The sequence below is a fragment of the Pseudorca crassidens genome, chromosome 1 (genome assembly GCF_039906515.1).
Source record: "Pseudorca crassidens isolate mPseCra1 chromosome 1, mPseCra1.hap1, whole genome shotgun sequence".
Classification (NCBI taxonomy): Eukaryota; Metazoa; Chordata; class Mammalia; order Artiodactyla; family Delphinidae; genus Pseudorca; species Pseudorca crassidens.
In genome coordinates this window covers 183971412-183977693 of record NC_090296.1, presented here as the reverse complement: position 1 = coordinate 183977693, position 6282 = coordinate 183971412, and positions in this window count along the sequence as shown.

Below are 6282 nucleotides of genomic sequence, written 5' to 3'. Positions count from 1 at the left end.
ATCTAAAAAGTCATCACTAAAGCCAAGACCACCTAGATTCTCCCATATGTTTTCTTCCAGTTTTATAGTTTTGCATTTTACATTTATGTCTATGATTCATTTTGAGTTAACTTTTGTGAAAGGTATAAAGTCTGTGTCTAGTTTTTTTTTGTTTTGTTTTCTTTTTTGCTTTTTTTTTTTGGCATGTGGATGCCCAGTTGTTCCAGCACCATTTGTTGAAAAGACTATTCTTTCTCCATTGAATTGCCTTTGTTCCATTGTGAAAGCTCAGTTGACTATATTTGTGTCAGTCTATTTCTGGGCTCTCTATCTGTTGCATTGATCTATTTGTCTATTCTTTTGTCAATTCTGCACTGCCTTGATTACTCTAGCTTTATAGTAAGTCTTGAAATTGGGTAGTGTCAGTCCTCTGATTTTGTTCCTCTTCTTAAGTATTGTGTTGGCTATTCTGTCTTTGGCCTTCCGTATAAACTGTAGAGTCAGTTTGTTGCTTTCCACAAAGTAACTTGCTGGAATTTTGACTGGGTACTCTCTTTTTATTTTCTAGTCCCTGTGATTCAAATTTCTTCTTCTTTTCACTCCTATTATCTTGATAAGATTTTTTTTTCTCTTCCTTTTGTTACTCCATTGAAACAGGAAATTAGCATACACACCCTTTTCTAAGATATTTGCAACTCATTTTCAAAAGGGTTGAGCTTTTCCTAGTTCTACAAGTGAGTTTTGAAGGCTCCTTCTTACCTTGTTCAAGGAGAACATGAACTCTTTCCAGGCTTATTTTTTATTCCCTATCAATGATTCACTTATTCCAAACAGCTAAGAAATCTGTAAATTTGACAGGAGTCAAAAGTAGCTATTTATCGGGACTTCCCTTGTGAGCACTGGTTAAGAATCTGCCTGCCAATGCAGGGGACACGTGTTCGAGCCCTGGTCCGGGAAGATCCCACATGCTGTGGAGCAACTAAGCCCGTGTGCCACAACTACTGAGCCTGCGCTGTAGAGCCCGCGAGCCACAACTACTGAAGCCCCTGTGACACAACTACTGAGGCCCGTGCACCTAGAGCCTGTGCTCTGCAACAAGAGAAGCCACCGCAATGAGAAGCCCGCACACCGTAACGAAGAGTAACCCCCGCTCGCCACAACTAGAGAAAGTCTGTGCACAGCAGTGAAGACCCAACACAGCCAAAAATAAATACAAAATTTTTAAAAAAGTAATTAAAAATAGTAGCTGCTTATCAATGTGAGAAAATATTGACACATTTTCTTTACCATGTTAGCTCATCAAGCCATTTCTGTTGACAACTCCAAACACAGAGATTTCTTTTTGCCTATATTGTGCCTACATCCCTATACCAAACATGATCATGGGTTTCCATAAACATAGCTAAATGCCAAGTTTTGGTGTCCCGTCGGGCATAGCTGACACTGCAGGACACTTTTTCCAAAGAGTATCCTGCCTGCCTGGATGATCAGCTGCAGGTAGAGCTGTAGTCAGTGAAATACTCACCAGGAAAGTATTTTAAATTGGAAATACAGAGCCTACATTGAGCTTGATGTCAGGAACACAGTCACAACAGAGCGTGGAGCAGCGTTCACAGATCTTATCTACTGCATGTGCAATGGCAAAATCAAACATGACCTTTAAAAATAAAACTCAAGTCAGTATCTGTATAGGTTCTGTGCCTGCGTGTATGTGTGCACACGCATGTGCATTCACAGGCATGCAGGCACATGTGGGCAGTCTTTTTCAGCTCCCAGCTCCCAAGGACAGAGACCTTATTTTTCCTATTCACTATATATGAATAAATGAATGAATGAATGAACATCTCATATATGAATGGACAATTTCACAAATGAAGAATTCTATCCCTTTGCCATTTTAATACTAGTCATCAGGTACTTGTTGGGAAAATATTGGTCTTCTCTATCATTCTGTGAGTCTCTTGAGGGCAAGGGCTGGGTGGTCCCAATGTCTATGCCTACGGCTCCTGGTACTGTGCCAGGAACACAGCACTCATTAAATCCTTTCAAGAGTAATAAATAATTATTGCAAATCAACTATACTCCAATTAAAAAAGTAATAAATAATTAACTGGAGGGTGGCCTCAATGAAAAACTCATTTGTGTGTGACCACTTAAAACTTTTTAGAAGCTAAAAATTGAAAGAAAGGAGAACAGGAATAAAAATACGTTCCTAAAGTGTCACGCGCATGCTTCTGTAGGCGCCTGTCTTGCTTCACCTACCCTCAGTGTAGATAAAATGTGGGGAAAGCTTTTCATTAAATTGTATCAATTTTATGATACTGAAATAAGAGAAGCAGAGGCAGAAAGATATTTGGGGTATAGAAGAGGCCGACGAAGGAATAAAGGAGAGGATATGAGATAGACAAGCAAGGGGAATCAACAAGAAGTTGCCTTTATTAACTTAGGAATATTGAAATCGTGCCACGGTAAAGTCATTTTAATGTGGTTTCTTTAAAACAGATGTGATCCTGGAAGAGGACCAAAGAATAGGAAGCCCTCCAGAGGAGTCAGGAGTTGTTGCCCTGTTAACCTAAGCAACCCTACGTCAGGTTAGAGTTGGTTGCCAGGGTCAGTAGCCCTGAGGAGAAGAGCGGCCATAGTTGATAACACCACCTGGTTGAAAAGAATAAAAAAAATATTTCAAGGTGATTATTTAATGCAGAGTCCCCTGCAAATATTTCCCATGTCTTGCTGAATTTCACGGTTGAGCTTTGAAAACTTTTTAATGTTAGCAAAATCATTATTAAACAAATTCTCTTCTTCCCAGTAGCCACAGCATTAAGAATAATCCTAAATTTCCACTAAATGGAATCTTGGCATAGCAAAGGAAATCTTTTCCTGAGTTAAACCGTCAGCCAAGGCCAAAACAACCAAAAATAAGTTCTGTGAACATTTGGAGAAACACATCTTAAAGTATGAAGCACAACATTGCCCATAACCTGTTACGTAATAGAGCTACCGCTTCAGTTTTTACGGTGGGAGGGAGCCTTTTAAGGATGCATTGTGTTAAGGGCGCTTCCTTTGTACACTTGTTGCCAAATCTAAATAGAAAGAAGTATTTCCTTGGGGTATGAAACCCAAGGTGTTGTGTGTGTGCTTGTAATGAGTTAGTACTCTCTTCGGGATTATCTCCATCCTGTCTGTTACCATCTTATCCATTCACCTATATTGATTGATATGAACAAAACAAATACATCACGTTATTTGCCTTCCAAACTGATAAACCAATTCAATAAAATAAAAATAACTATGCTATTAAATGGTACAAATTAATGCTTTTCTACTTGTAGAAGTACTTTATCCTAAATAAAATCAGATAGTTTAATATCTACATTTAATACATTGGTTTTCAAATTTGAATAGAGCCTATGAAATCAGTGTAACAGGTATTTAATTGCTTCCACTATTTTCACTTTGTCTGTTTATCAATTTCTGTCTTTCTGTAGTCTATACACTAAGAATTTTGGAATTTTAATGTAAGAGAAATCATAACCATAAAATGTGGGGATTTGAGTATGAGAGAAGATTGGAGATTTCAATATTTAATCCACTTGAATCTCTGCAGAGATTGATGCCCACCTATGTTTCTTCAATCCTTTATTTCCTACATGTTTTTCGACTTAAAATTTGTTATTTGGTTAGAATTTCAACTAATATGTATTAATATCTTTTCATGAGAAATCTACAATTTACTTTAGTGTAGCAACTTGTTTAATTTATTAAATTATTTATGTTTTCAACCTACTTTGTTAATACATTCTATTATGTATTATGTTTTATATCATTATTTATGATTCTAAAGGGTTTGCCTGAATCCTTCCACAGCCTGTGGCAATCCTTCCACAGCCAGCTAGGCAGCATTTCACAAACTTTTCCAGCTAGAAACTTACCTGTGAACAACTGAAATACTTGAGATCAATTTTTGCAACAGTAGATATTTCATTTCAAAGTCCAGGCAGCTCAACACTCCACAGATAAAGTAATGAAACCCTTCATCTGTAGAAACCCAAGGTAAATCTTTTCACCTTTCCAAAGGTTCACTCTCGCTCCATTTGATAAGAAGTTTTTGAAAGTAGAAAACAACTTTCACTCTTTATATGCAGAGTTTCTTGAAAGAAAAAGTGATTTGTGTTAACTCAAAGGCACTTCTCTATATTTGGGTGACCTTATTTGGTTTATACATGGTCCTTAGAAAGTGTGGTCTGATTTTGTGAATTCAAGATAGGAAATCCATGCCGAAGGATCCAGGCAGACTTAGAATCAGTTCCTGAGTGAAAATGTGGCAATTTTCACAACATAAAAATGTAGAATTTCAATGGCACTGTCAGAGTATCTTCAGAATACACCCAAGTGTTATCACTGATGGGTTAAATAATAATCATTGCTTAACTCTGCTATCCTAAGTATGATCCTCAGACCACCAGCATCAGCCTGTTTGGGGAGCTTGTTAGAAATTCAGACCTTCAAGGCCCACACCAGACCCACTGAATCCGAATTTAATTTTGAGAAGCACTGGCTTAATCAACTTCCCAATTCAGAAGGTGAAAATTCAGGCCCATCCAATGGTGGGTTTTGTGTAGAGTTAAAAACAGGCAGTTAAAACAACTTAACGAAAGCCACAATTTGTTGGTGAAGTCAAGCCAGTTTACATAGTTAAATCATTTGTAGGAGAAAATAGGAAAGTTTAACTTTACATAAGGAGTGTTCTCAGGAGCAGGTGCAATTTAAGACACATGTTGGTCCCTCCACTGCCAGGCCATCCAGATGAAAAAGGAAGGAATCTCACAAGTCATACAGAGACACTCAATTCTAGGCATCTGGTCCACCTTCCAGAAATTTGGTGATTTGACTTTAATAAATTTTCATCAAGATTTTTTTTCTTTTTTTTCATCAAGATTTTTGTCCTCATATTATGCACCCTAAACTCGGTCCCTAGCTCCCTTACAGAATTCTCCAGGTGACATAGCATTTATGTATCAACGACTGTATTTCTGTGGGGAAAAAATGGAGCTCTTTTCCTATGTCATTGTAGATTTCTTGAAGCTTCCAGCAATTGGCCATGAGCAGGCGGTGCTCCCACATGATCCGAGTGTTAAACTGTTGAATAATGGATCTTGAGGTGGTGCTCTCTGATACAGCACTTCAACGGAAGCATATTTAGCATTTTTCACCAATGCATTATTTCCAGAAAAAGTACCTAGAGATATCTGCACCTAGAGAAGAGAGACACTGATTTTACTTTTAAATTTTCTTACTAGAGGGAGAGTGAATTCTGATCCTAGTTTCATAATTGGAAGCACCTAGTGCATCTGTTCCTAAGCAGATAAAGGGCAATAGTTTCTGAATTGAATTAAGTCAACCATTATTTTATCACTAAATTACTGGAGTCGTCTGTTTATCCTTCTAGCTCCAGCTGGAATATTTTAGGATTAGAGGTGACCCTGATGAAGTAAATAATTGTCCTCATTTTACTGATCTAATTTGTTTATTGTCCTGATAAAATCCTGGCTTATTTCCCCTGTTTTTTAGATGTAGTTATTGGAACTTTCATGAAACCAGGTGACTCCTGGTCCAGATTATGTATGAGCTAGTATCTGTTTTGCCAAAGACAAAGACACATTAGCCTATTTTGACTGAGACCACATCTCTTCAACTTGGATTTGCTTTAATTTTGAAAAAAAGAAGAACTGAGAAAAGGCTAGATTTACAGTCCAACTCATTTCACGTGCAAGCAAAGTTGTGAAATATTAGATAAATATTATGACTGTAACAATAATACTTTAACAATAGATGTAAATTGTAAGATTCATTAATAGTTTTCCAGAAAAAAAAAAAACCTCTTGAAAATATTACTTTCTTTTCTAGCAACTTTGAGTGTGGTGATGTCACATATATATTTATATTTTCAGAATCTGTGTGGTTTCAGATCTTCTCCCCATTGTTTCTCTAAAATGTGTAGATTTCTTGACCTCTTGGAGTGAATGAATAAGGAGAATGTCGTGTATTAGCTTTCTGCACAGTAGCTCAAAATCTACCATCAGGCATGGAGCTAGGCTCTCGGGGTGAAAGTCCCTACCCTTTTAGAATATAGATTCTGCTTAATTTCTCATTAAAGCACACTCTGATCTCATCTCTAAAGCTTGTCTTAAACGCAAGAGTTTAAGAATCAAAAGAGTAGGGCTTCCCTGGTGGCGCAGTGGTTGGGAGTCCGCCTGCCAATGCAGGGGACACGGGTTCGTGCCCCAGTCCGGGAGGATCCCA